The 14264-nt window shown below is 42.7% G+C and overlaps 1 protein-coding gene across 5 annotated transcripts in view; it reads left to right on the plus strand.

Annotated features, from left to right (window-relative positions):
- The window catches only part of prkcz (protein kinase C, zeta), a 741785-nt gene that overhangs the window by 278120 nt on the left and 449401 nt on the right, over positions 1-14264 (plus strand). The gene's annotated exons all lie outside the window — the stretch shown is intronic.

A 14264-nucleotide genomic window follows, 5' to 3' on the forward strand; every position in this document is an offset into this window, starting at 1 on the left:
TCTCATGCTGTCTTCTGCATTTATTCATGTGAGCCTAGATGGGCTAAGTTAACACAATATTCAGTCTTTGGCACCATACAATTCTGCCCCCACTTAACTTTTTCTCTCTCTTCACCCTCCTCTCCCATGTTTTTGAACAGTTCTAACCTTGCCATTACTCCTGCTGAGATCGACTAATTATCACGTACATTTTATTTTGTCACATTTGGGAAAGCCGTCTCAATCTTCTCTGGTCGCGTTTCAGATCTTAACTGGCTGTCTGTTCAGCAATAACTTGTTTTCGGGTGATTGTTTCTGCAGCTGCATGTTACTGTGATGGTAGCTGCCACTGTGTTTTTCTCTCGTTATTGTGCTTTACATATCATTCCTTCCCTTTGATGTTACCCGCCCTGTGGATCTGGTTTTTAGCATATACGTGTCAATGACCTTATCTCTCCACTTTGAAGTTACCCCTTCTATACCCTATGGTTTCCCCTAGTCACAAAGGTAAACACTTGCTTTTCTCACTGATGTGATAATTCGCATATCAAAATCTCTCCAGAGTGCTGCCCTTATCAACTCCCTTTTTATTTTATCCAAATTTAGTTTTTTAATCATAATATTCCCAAGTCTTAGCAATGGTTGGAAATTGTTGTCCACTTGTTCAGCATAGTTTAGTTCCATACATGGTGTATTTATCTAAAGGAAACAGACCTAAATTTCTCAGCAACTAAACATTTTATAATTTGTAATGCTGAGAAGGCATGAAGTAAAAGAAAAGTTAAAAAGTGTTTTTCTTTCAAATTCTCTTGTTTAAATTCTGTTTTTTAAAAAATGGTCAAAGGCTAACTCATCAACCTCCTGGAATACACCCCTGGACCGAATGACATTCGCGGAAGTATGTTGTAAACCTACTTACGACCTATCTAATAATCTTTATTATTGTCACAAGAGGCTTACATTAACACTGCAATGAAATTACTGTGAAAATCCCCTAGTCGCCACACTCTGGCGCCTGTTCGAGTACACTGAGGGGGAATTCAGAGTGCCCAAGTTACCTAACAGCACATCGTTCGGGACTTGTGGGAGGAAAACGGAGCACCCGGAAGAAACTCACGTAGTCACTGGGAGAACGTGCAGACTCCGCACAGTGACCCAAGCCGGGAATCAAAACTGGGACCCTGGTGCTGTGAAGCATCAGTGCTAACCACTGTGCTACTGTACCTGCGCGGGTTCCAGCGGCCTCCCTCGATTCTTCGGCTTCCCCAGGGAGGCTGCAGCCGTGCGCAATCAGTGCTGGTCCAACAAAACGTGGACCAGGCGGAACAGCATCCAGTGGCTCTCCAGGCACCTTGGCACTGCCACCCTGGTACTGCCAAGTCAACAGGAGCGCTACCAGGGTGACAGTGCACGGTGCCCAAGTGCCAAGGTGGCACTGCCCAGGGCCGGTACAAGGGGGGGGCATGCTGAAGAGGGGGGACCCCCATAGTGGGGTGTCATCACTTGGAGGGGAACCCCAGGTACCCATGGTGGGGCTTCCTCACTTGGGGGATGTGGGCTAGTGTCCATGTGTGAATGGGGGGGGGGGTGATATTGCCCATGGGTGAATATGTGGGGGATCCACAAGCTCACAGCTTTCAAAATGGCGGCCCGATGTCTGAGTTCAGCTCCCAAGTGCTGAAAAAAATTCTGTGTGGGCTAAACCGGTGAGAAACTCCCCAGGGCCCAAAAAAGTGACTAAGTGTCTTTGAATAGTGGTGGGGAACTCATCGGTAGAGCTGGCGAGAAACTCCCTGAAAAATCCGCCACAAATTAACTTTGAAATTTTTGGGGAGAATCGGGCCCTACATTACTTCATAGGGGTGTTCTGGGGCGGTTCTCGTATACTGCAGTCTCCATTGCAGTCATGATTTGGCAAAACCTTCACTTTTGCATTTGGTTTTGCTGTGAAAACCAATAGCTTTGCTGTGAAAATTCTTACACTGCATTCAGCAGAATGCAACTTTTGTAACTTTTTTTAATGGCAAGGTAACTTGATAAATACTGCTAAACACTTGATTGGTCCTGAAAAAGTAATATATTTATGGAGTAAGATCCTGTTGGGGACCATTAGTGTTTAAAGAAGATGTTCACAAGCCCAGCAATTAACGCACAGAACTACGCCACATGATTTCACATGTTTTTAACAAAAAAACTCAGCTTTATTGTGTATATAAAGAGAAATCAAACTAAGCAAACACAATAGCTTTAAAGACTTAGGCTATAAACTCAGTTCTAAGTTTTACTTCCCTGGTCCCTTTCCCAAGAGTTTCCATAACTTACAAAATCTTGAAGTTAATTCACTTTTCCCGGGACCAACCCAGAAGGTATACCACAGCTCTTCAGAATGTACTTTAATTACAAATTACATGGCGATCCTTCCACTGGCTTTTGGTTAAGTGATCCTCCACTTTTATTAAAAGGCTTCATGACTTTGGACTTGAACTCCTTGTCCTGGTCAGGGACATACATAGACTGTTTGTTTCCGCAGACTACTCCCACTCCTCCTATACAGTTCTTTTCAAACAAACTTTTCAAGCTGACTGCCTTCTGTCACAAGGCTCTGTGAGGACCACTATCAATTTCTTACATTAGCTGCAAGCTGGAGCAAATATTCCAGCTTCTTTTCTTCACAAGCCCAAACTAAACTGCCAACTTCTGTCAGCAAAAGCACTTGGATAAATGAAACAAAATAACTTACTAATCCAGGCTCCACCCTGACTCTCACCATGCCAATTTGACATGCTTTGGAATGATTCAAACTGAAATGCAAATTAATTATTTTACCTTCTACAAAAATCTTTGATCCTCTAATCCATACAAATAATTTAAATTTTTATTAAAGTTTTATGATGCCTTCTCTCAGATTTGCTGGCCCTGAAGGAATTCTCTTGTTTGCAACCTGGCTTCGCCTTACTTTGATCTGAGAACCTCATATATAATTTAAATATTTTATTGTAGTATGGACAGACCTTCTGACTCTATTATAACTAAAAGTTATATTTTAAATATAAATTATGAACAAGATATGTGCAAAAACATCTACAAAATGATAAAATCTATGAATTTTTAACAAGAGTTTTACTTTATTTCACTGTTTCCTTTATTTCCTAAATACAATTATATTTACTTTGTTATTTGAAACATTAAATTGTAAGTGAAGGATTTTACATGTTTTAACTTCCTGGCTTGCTTTTTGTATGATTTCCAGTGATTGGTTGCCTACCTGTTTGCTGAATGACTGCTGTTGCATGCCAAGACACCACTTAACTTGGTGCCAGATTTGAACTTCCATTGAGGAAGGGGAAAGTCCTGCCATGAAGATTGCTACATTTTGAGGCCAGGGATGTACTCTTCCATTGCCACGAACCGCAAAACGAAGACAAAGATCTGAATAATTTGCTGTTATCGAATCATAGAATTTACTGCAGAAGGAGGCCATTTTGAGTACTTTAGATGGGTCAGTTTTTGTCCAATGTGTGCAGGAGGGTTTCCTGACACAGTATGTAGATAAGCCAACATGAGGCGAGGCCACATTGGATTTGATACTGGGTAATGAACCAGGTCAGGTGTTTGATTTGGAGGTAGGTGAGTACTTTGGTGATAGTGACCACAATTCAGTTACGTTTACTTTAGCGATGGAAAGGGATAGATATATACCACAGGGCAAGAGTTATAGCTGGGGGAAAGGCAATTATGATGCGATTAAGCAAGACTTAGGATGCATAGGATGGGGAAGGAAACTGGAGGGGATGGGCACAATTGAAATGTGGAACTTGTTCAAGGAACAGCTACTGCGTGTCCTTGATAAGTATGTACCTGTCAGGCAGGGAGGAAGTGGTCGAGCGAGGGAACCGTGGTTTACTAAAGTAGTTGAATCACTTGTCAAGAGGAAGAAGGAGGCTTATGTAAAGATGAGACGTGAAGGTTCAGTTAGGGCGATTGAGAGTTACACGTTAGCCAGGAAGGACCTAAAGAGAGAGCTAAGAAGAGCCAGGAGGAGACATGAGATGTTTTTGGCAGGCAAGATCAAGAAAAACCCTTAATCTTTCTTATAGGTATGTCAGGAATAAAAGAATGACTAGGGTAAGAGTAGGGCCAGTCATGGACAGTAGTTGGAAGTTGTGCGTGGAGTCCGAGGAGATAGGAGAGGCGCTAAATGAATATTTTTCATCAGTATTCACACAGGAAAAAGACAATGTTGTCGAGGAGAATAGAGATACAGGCTACTAGACTAGACGGGATTGAGGTTCAAAAGGAGGAGGTGGTAACAATTCTGGAAAGTATGAAAATAGATAAGCCCCCTGGGCTGGATGGGATTTATCCTAGGATTCTCTGGGAAGCTAGGGAGGAGATTGCTGAGCCTTTGGCTTTGATCTTTAAGTCATCTTTGTCTACAGGAATAGTGCCAGAAGACTGGAGGATAGCAAATGTTGTCCCCTTGTTCAAGAAGGGGAGTAGACACAACCCCGGTAACTATAGACCAGTGAGCCTTACTTCAATTGTGGGCAAAGTCTTGGAAAGGATTATAAGAGATGGGATTTATAATCATCTAGAAAGGAATCATCTGACACGGTTTTGTGAAGGGTAGGTCGTGCCTCGCAAACCTTATTGAGATCTTTGAGAAGGTGACCAAAGAGGTGAACGAGGGTAAAGCAGTTGATATGGTGCATATGGATTTCAGTAAAGGGTTTGATAAGGTTCCCCATGGTAGGCTATTGCAGAAAATACGGACGCATGGGATTAAGGGTGATTTAGCGGTTTGGATCAGAAATTGGCTAGCTGTAAGAAGACAGAGGGTGGTGGCTGATGGGAAATGTTCAGCCTGGAGTTCAGTTACCAGTGGTGTACCACAAGGATCTGTTTTGGGGCCACTGCTGTTTGTCATTTTTATAAATGACCTGGAGGAGGACGCAGAAGGATGGGTGAGTAAATTTGCGATTTACACTAAAAGTCGGTGGAGTTGTGGACAGTGCAGAAGGACGTTGCACGTTACAGAGGGACATAGATAAGTTGCAGAACTGGGCTGAGAGGTGCCAAATGTTGTTTAATGCATGAAAATGTGAGATGATTCATTTTGGAAGGAGTAACAGGAATACAGAGTACTGGGCTAATGGTAAGATTCTTGGTAGTGTGGATGAGCAGTGAGATCTCAGTGTCCATGTACATAGATCCCTGAAAGTTGCCACCCAGGTTGATAGGGGTGTTATAAGGTGTACGGTGTGTCAGCGTTTATTGGTAGAGGGATGGAGTTTCGGAGCCATGAGGTCATGTTGCAGCTGTACAAAACTCTGGTGCGGCCGCATTTGGAGTATTGCGTGCAGTTCTGGTCGCCGCATTATAGGAAGAATGTGGAAGCATTGGATAGGTTGCAGAGGAGATTTACCAGGATGTTACCTGGTATGGTGGGAAGACCTTATGAGGAAAGGCTGAGGGACTTGAGGCTGTTTTCGTTGGAGAGAAGAAGGTTAAGAGGTGACTTAATAGAGGCATACAAGATGATCAGAGGATTAGATAGGGTGGACAGTGAGAGCCTTTTTCCTCAGATGGTGATGGCTAGCACGAGGGGACATAGCTTCAAATTGAGGGGAGATAGATATAGGACAGATGTCAGAGGTAGGTTCTTTACTCAGAGAGTAGTAAGGGCATGGAATGCCCTGCCTGCAACAGTAGTGGACTCGCCAACATTAAGGGCATTTAAATGATCATGGGAGAAACATATGGATGATAATGGAATAGTGTAGGTGGGCTTTAAATTGGTTTCACAGGTCGGCGCAACATCGAGGGCCGAAGGGCCTGTACTGCGCTGTAATCTTCTATTCAGCCCATGGAGTCTGCACCGGCCCTTGGAAAGAGCACCCTATTTAAGCCCATGCCTCCACCCTATCCCCTCAACCCCACCTAACCCTTTAGCCACGAAGAGACAATTTACCATGGCCAATCCACCTAACTTAACTTGTATAATAAATTTTTGGACTTTGGGAGGAAACCGGATGGAGCACCCGGAGGAAACTCACGCAGATACGGGGAGAAAGTGCAAACTCCACACAGTCAGTAACCTGTGGCCAGAATTGAACCCGGGACCTTGGAGGTGTGAGGCAGCAGTGCTAACCACTGTGCCACAGTGCTGCCCATTTGGATTTGTTGATTGCATATATTTAAAATTGACATAAAGTAAATTTGGTTGGTGATCTCACCACACCTCTGTGATCATTGGCGAAGCATGTTTGAAACAATTCGCAGAATTGTACTTTTTGAACCTACCTAAATTAAATATTCATTCTTTAAAGAAACGTGTTTGAACTCCAACTAAAGGAAAGGCATCCTGAAGAGCTCGGAAAGACGCTTTCAGGAAGAATAAGGTCTAGGATAGTGGCACAGAAGAACTGCAGAATGGCACAAAGCATCCAATGTATCAGAAAGACTGATGACATTAGAAGACAGGAATTGATAAATATACTGATATCACGTTGATACTTTTGAATTGCATCTTGTGTTTTCTTTGATCTTACAAAATAAAATCACAAACACTATGGAGTAATGATGCCAATCCCTCAAATTTGTCTCCTCAACGTAACAAACTTCCCTTAAATTTATTATACAAATCTACTTTTGTCAGGTTCAAAAGTTCCTCCCAACTTTCTTTCCTACTCCCAACTTACTACTTTTTGACAGCTAGTTATTTTCCACTTTTTCAAAATATGCAGCAACATATTGATAAGGGAACAATAAAAAGCTCTGATGCATGGCCTGGAATAAAAATATGTGTTAGAATTCAATGAACGGTTAACTGGATAGCAGGCAGATGAAGCCTACTTTTAAAATGTTCTTATAATGGTTACATCCTGGATTTATTAACATTTGAAATCCGCAAATAGAGATTCTGGTAGAATTATGCACTTCTCTTGTTGTAGCCAATTACTGAGTGAGCCATGTTAAAATTGCTCTTGTTTAGTTTGGAGGGTGGAGTTTTTTCATTTGGGCGTCTGATACCAGAGGTATAATGTACCCTACAGTAAGATATGTGAAAAAGAAACAAATACTGGGAGAAGTGAAGGGGAAAGTTTGTTCACTCTTTGAATTGCAGAGCGAACCAAGCTTCTTGTGATGAAACGTTTTCTTAAGTGATGGATAGAATCATTGCTATTTGCAGAATGATTCACATTCCATGTTTAAATATTAGAACATAGAACATAGAACAGTACAGCACAGAACAGGCCCTTCGGCCCTCGATGTTGTGCCGAGCCTTGTCTGAAAGCTATCCCACTCCCTGTCATTCTGGTGTGCTCCATGTGCCTATCCAATAACCGCTTGAATGTTCCTAAAGTGTTCGACTCCACTATCACAGCAGGCAGTCCACACCCTAACCACTCTCTGAGTAAAGAACCTACCTCGGACATCCCTCCTATATCTCCCACCCTGAACCTTATAGTTATGCCCCTTGTAAGAGCTTCATCCACCCGAGGAAGTAGTCTCTGAACATCCACTCTATCTATCCCCCTCATCATCTTATAAACCTCTATTAAGTCGCCTCTCATCCTCCTCTGCTCCAAAGAGAAAAACCCGAGCTCGCTCTACCTTTCCTCATAAGACCTATCCTCCAAACCAGGCAGCATCCTGGTAAATATCCTTTGCACCCTTTCCAATGCTGCCACATCCTTCCAATAGTGAGGTGACCAGAACTGCACACACAACTCCAAATGTGGTCTCACCAGGGTCATGTACAATTGCAGCATAACCCCGCGGCTCTTAAACTCAAGCCCCCTGTTAATAAATGCTAACACATTATAGGCCGTCTTCACGGCTCTATCCACTTGAGTGGCAACCTTCAGAGATCTGTGGACATGAACACTAAGATCTCTCTGTTCCTCCACATTCCTCAGAACCTTGCCCTTGACCCTGTAATCCGCATTCAAATTTTTCCTACCAAAATGAATCACCTCCCATTTATCAGGATTAAATTCCATCTGTCATTTTTCAGCCCAGCTCTGCATCCTATCAATGTCTCATTGCAGCCTACAACAGCCCTCTAACTCATCCACTACTCCACCAATCTTGGTGTCATCAGCAAATTTACTGACCCACCCTTCAGCCCCCTCCTCCAAGTCATTGATAAAAATCACAAATAGCAGAGGACCCAGCCCTGATCCCTGTGGTGCACCACTGGTAACTGGTCTCCAGTCCTAAAATTTTCCATCCACCATCACCCTCTCTGTCTTCTATGTGATTGCCAGTTACTTTCATAGAGTTTCATAGAATTTACAGTGCAGAAGGAGGCCATTCGGCCCATCGAGTCTGCACCGGCTCTTGGAAAGAGCACCCTACCCAAGGTCAACACTTCCACCCTATCCCCATAACCCAGTAACCCCACCCAACACCAAGGGCAATTTTGGACACTAAGGGCAATTTATCATGGCCAATCCACCTAACCTGCACATCTTTGGACTGTGGGAGGAAACCGGAGCACTCGGAGGAAACCCACGCACACACGGGGAGGATGTGCAGACTCCGCACAGACAGTGACCCAAGCCGGAATCGAACCTGGGATCCTGGAGCTGTGAAGCAATTGTGCTATCCACAAGGCTACCGTGCTGCCCTTATCCAATTGGCCAAATTCCCCTCTATCCCACACCTCCTTACTTTCTTCATAAGCCGACCATGGGGAACCTTATCAAACGCCTTACTAAAATCCATGCCTCCCAAAGAATCCTAGGATATATCCTATCTGGCCCAGGGAACGTATCGACCCGAAGGTTTTTCAAAATTGCTAATACATCCTTCCTCAGAACATCTACCTCCTTCAGCCTACCCGCCTGTATCATACTCTCATCCTCAAAAACATGGCCCTTTTCTTTGGTGAACACTGAAGAAAAGTATTCATTCAACGCCTCTCCTATCTCTTCTGACTCCATGCACAAGTTCCCACTACTGTCCTTGACCGGCCCTAACCTCCCCCTGGTCATTCTTTTATTTCTCACATAAGAGTAAAAAGCCTTGGGGTTTTCTTTGATCTGACCCGCCAAGGACTTCTCATGCCCCCTCCTAGCTCTTCTAAGCCCTTTTTTCAGCTCATTCCTTGCAACCTTGTAACCCTCAAGCGACCCAACTGAACCTTGTTTTCTCATCCTTACATACGCTTCCTTTTTCCTCTTGACAAGACATTCAACCTCTTTTGTGAACCATGGTTCCCTCACACGGCAATTTTCTCCCTGCTTGACAGGGACAGACCTATCAAGGACACACAGTATTTGTTCCTTGAACAAGCTCCACTTTTCACTTGTGCCTTTCCCTGACAGTTTCTGTTCCCATCTTATGCTCCCTAATTCTTGCCTAATCGCATCATAATTACTCCTCCCCCAATTATAAACCTTGCCCTGCCGTATGGCCCTATCCCTCTCCATTGCAATAGTGAAAGACACAAAAATATTGTTCATACTGGATGAAGTGAATCTGTGCAACAAGAGGCATTGTATGATAATTGATGCTTGCCTTGTATTACGGCTTTTAAGTATTCAGGGCAGATTCTTCCCAGTGTTGTGACTTCTGTCCCATCAGAATCTGGAGTATGTACAGAATGACATAATGTCAGCACTGCATGGTTCTTGGAAACCATTTTGATAAAGTTCATGCTGCATTGAATGTTTAAAACGCCTGGATTTGAAGGAAAAACAGGGAAAGCTGGGAAAACTCAGCAGGTCTGGCAGCATCCATAGGGAAAGAAAACAGTTAGCATTTTGTGTCCTCATGGCCCTTCAGAACTAAAGAGAGGGATAAATGTGACTATATATAAGAGGGGGTGGAACAGCTTGAACAGTGATTAGTGGGAGCTGTGAGAGATTGTAGTAAATATGTAGCAAAACGTAACAAATTTAATAAAAGTTGGCCTGGTTTGGGGGGGTGGGGGGTTTGCATGGGAACCAAAAAAATGGGATGTGAAAAAGAAGCAACGACGGAAGAGAAAACTCACCACCTCCAGTTCTTAAACTCAATGTTGGGTCCTAAGGGCTGTAATGTTCCTAATTGGAAGATGAAGTGCGACTCCTCAAGTTTGAGTTGGGTTTCACTGAAGCATTGCAGCAGAGCAAGGACGGACATGTGAGCAGGATGCTGAGTTGAAATGGCAAGCAACAGGAAAGTTGGGATCATGCTTGTGGGCTGAGCGAAGGTGTTTGGCAAAGCGATCACCCAGCCTGCATTTAGTCTCCCTAATGTAGAGGAGATCGAATTGGGAGGAGAAAATCCAGTCGACCAAATTGAAAGAGGTGCAAGTGAAATGTTGCTTCACATGAAAGGAGTGCTTTGGCCCTTGAACAGTGGGAAGGGAAGTGCGTGGGTTTCCTCTGGGTGCTCTGGTTTCCTCCCGCAAGTCTCGACAGACGTGCTGTTAGGTGAATTGGGCATTCTGAATTCTGCCTCAGTGTACCCGAACAGGCGTTGCAGTGTGGCGACTAAAGGATTTTCACAGTAACTTCATTGCAGTGTTAGTTAAAGTAAGCCTACTTCTTGATACTAATAAAAATGATTATTATTATTAAGTGGCAGGTTTTGCATCTTCTGTGGTCAGCCTGTTCATTTGTGTTGTATTGGGTTCCTAAAGTGCAACACATTTCCTAAACCTTAAGCTAAATACAGGAGTGGCTTTGTTAAGTATTTCTCTAAAGATCAGTAATGTAATATTAAAGCAGATTTCAATTGCAATAATTTTGGTATAGTGCTTTCTGATTTAGTCATTTGAATTATTATTGTGCAAATATCCACCCTTGTTTGCACCAGTTTCACAAGTTCCGCAACTTTGCAGAGTTTCATATATTTTTGGATGTGTTGAATATGGCAGGTACACAGCATTTGCGTCATTCCAGTGTCAGCAGGAAAAAGCACAATTTGATAGCTGCAGCTAGTTAAATCCGTGACATTGAAGTGATTTGATAAGGACTGAAAAGTCACCATTATGGATATTGTGGTCTCCACCATCTCATTACTCTGCTGCCATTTGGTGCGTGACCATGTTGCCTTCTGTTTAATTAGTATTCCAGTTAATAAAATCCAGATTTTCTCCTAGTTAGTGCAAGAAAGTCAATGAGTAAGGTTTCACAGAATAGTGTTGTGTAAATTTGTGGGCTCTGATTTGGTTTCCATCATTTTCACTAAACATTGGCAATTTACATTTGTATAGAGGCATTATGGAGCTACAACGGCAAAGAAAGAGGCCATTCAGCGCATCGATTAATACATAAATATCTCTGAAGATGGTTGAAAAGAATTATCAGCATATACCAATTCTTTGAATCACTTTAGTGTTCCAAGGATAAAAAAGAAAGTCTGTTAAGCTTTTTTGCAGTAGGATTTCTTTTAAGACATGAAATTGAGCAGGAAGGCCTTTGGTGGTGTACTTTCAAATATTGTGGTTATATGACAGTATCATATGCAATCACCAATAGTTACCATTGTACTCGGCATAGATGACCATTCCGATGGAATGACTTGTCCTATGACCTTGCTATCTTCAGAACTATTCTATACAATATTGCTATTGCGATGAATGTAGAAATTGTTATATATTTTATATCTGTTGCAGTAATGTTTATAGAAGCCTGGGTTTAGGTACATATTTGTAACAGTAATATGATTAAAGAACCTCGGTTATGGTATCCAAACTGTGTGTCTGCTAAAGCTGTAATTAAGGAGCTGTAAAGGAGTGAGGTAATTATTGATTTTAACCACTTAGTTACAGATAAAGGGCTAATGGAATTGTGTTTTGATTGCTGGAAATTCCGTGTAGATAATTTATTGGGAGAGTGGTATTTGGTCCTAGCTAAAGAGGTCATGGAGAGTTGTTTGAACTGTAAGATTACGTAATTCATGGGATAAGCCAGGTCTGTCTGTAGCTTTGCAATTTGCCATTGTATTTGAGTCTGACAAGATAGAGGTGTACCGGATCTGCTCTTGAAAGGAGCATTCTCCAAAAGTCATACAGCTCAGCAAGTTAAACTGTTTTATTAACTTTATTTTTAAGTGGCATTTCAACTGTATTGTGTTGCTGATTGGAATTTGTAGCAGGTTAGACAGCGAGGCTGTAGGTTAATTTTAAAATATCATAGATTTGCGGGCTATAATGTAAGGATGTGTGATACTGAAATTTGAAGTGTGAACCTTTTAAAATCTTATGCCTGAGGGTTGTTTGAACTGTAAGATTTTGTTTTAAAGAAGGCCAGTGGTTCCACTTTAGACCTTTGCTTGCACTGTGGGGCATAGGAGTAACTGCTTAAAAATGCAATACAATCAGTAAGATTGAACAACAGCACCTCCTCCACAATAGTACTCAATACCGGGGCCCGGCAAGGCTGCGTGTTTAGCCCCCTACATACACCCTGTACACACACGACTGCGAGGCAAAATTTGGTTCCAACTCCATCTACAAGTTTGCTGACGATACGACCATAGTGGGCCGGATCTCGAATAATGACGAGTCAGAATATAGGAGGGAGATTGAGAACCTTGTGGAGTGGTGCAGCGACAACAATCTATCCCTCAATGCCAGCAAAACTAAAGAGGCTGGTCATTGATTTCAGAAAGCAAAGTACTGTACACACCCCTGTCAGCATCAACCAGGCCGAGGTGGAGATGGTTAGCAGTTTCAAATTCCTAGGGGTACACATCTCCAAAAATCTGTCCTGGTCCACCCACGTTGACGCTACCACCAAGAAAGCACGACAGCGCCTATACTTCCTCAGGAAACTAAGGAAATTCGGCATGTCCACATTAACCCTTACTAACGTTTACAGATGCACCATAGAAAGCATCCTATCTGGCTGCATCACTCACTGGTATGGCAACTGCTCGGCCCAAGACATCAAGAAACTTCTGAGAGTCGTGAACACAGCCCAGTCCATCACACAAACCTGCTTCCCATCCATTGAGTCCATCTACACCTCCCACTGCCTGGGGAAAGTGAGTAGTGTAATCAAAGACCCCTCCCACCCGGCTTACTCACTCTTCCAACTTCTTCCATCGGGCAGGAGATACAAAAGTCTGAGAACACGCACAGACAGTGACCTAAGCCAGGCAAAAAATTAGCAGATGGAAGTATAATGTGGGAAAATGTGAACTTATCCACATTGACAGGGAGAATAGAAAAGCAGTATATACAATGAAGAAAGATGAGAGTGCAACTCGGTCGTACAGGTATTTTGGTACATGAATCACAAAAGGTTAAGATAATTATGGAATGTGTATTACGATAAAATAAAGGATTAAAAGATGAGTGGAGCCAAAGCTCGTGAAAAGAAGTCGCTTCAGTGCTCACATCGTATGACCCACCAGATAGATTTTTGATAGACAAGGGAGTCAGAGATTATGGAGGACAGAGAGGAAAGTGGTGTTGAGACCCCAACCAGATCAGCTAATGGCAGAGCAGGCTCGAAGGACCCAGTGACCTGCTCCCAAGTCCGATATTCCTGCGTATCTGAATGGAATACAGCAGCATAAGCTGTGTCAGACTTGTTTCTATATCTGTTCTCAGCTGGATTATAAAGAGATCAGAAAAAAAGAAACGGTTTTGACTTCTATCCACGTTGCACATATTATGGTACAAGGTAATTCAAGGGGAAGCGCCCAGCGATAATTCCCATTGAATACTTGCAGTAATCATGAGAAATCAGTTTTATTTGTTATAAAAATAAATACTTAATACGAATGTATGTATGTTTTATGATGCACTTGACAACATACAAAATCAGCCTTGGAATTTGGCCCTTGGAGCCTGCTCAACCATTCAACAGATAATGGCTTATTTTCTACCTTGACTGCGCCTTCCTTGTGCTATGCTCACATCCCTTAATTCCCAGAGTTCCCAAAAATATATTGATCTCTTTCAATGGCAGAAGTTCACAGTTCTCTGGAGTAGAGAATTCTAAATATTCACAACCGTTTGAGTGAAGGAGTTTCTCCTTATCACAGTCCTAAATGACTCCTAGTCCTGGACCTCCAGGGAAACATTTTCTCAGTGTCTACCCTTAGAATTCTATTTATTTCAATTCGATCAATCTCGTTCTTCTAAACTCCAGGGAAAATAGGCCTGATCTGCTCAATTTCTCTTCGTGGGGTAATTGCCTCATCCCTTGAACAGTCTAGTGAACCTTCATAGCACTCCGTCTCGGACAAATGCGTTCTTCCTTAGTAAGGAGCTAAAAACAGCCTTCATGGTGGAGCAACGAGCAAAGAAGCTGACAGCTTTTAATTGACCAGAA

Source organism: Scyliorhinus torazame, chromosome 16, assembly GCF_047496885.1.
Source record: "Scyliorhinus torazame isolate Kashiwa2021f chromosome 16, sScyTor2.1, whole genome shotgun sequence".
In the NCBI taxonomy this organism is placed as follows: Eukaryota; Metazoa; Chordata; class Chondrichthyes; order Carcharhiniformes; family Scyliorhinidae; genus Scyliorhinus; species Scyliorhinus torazame.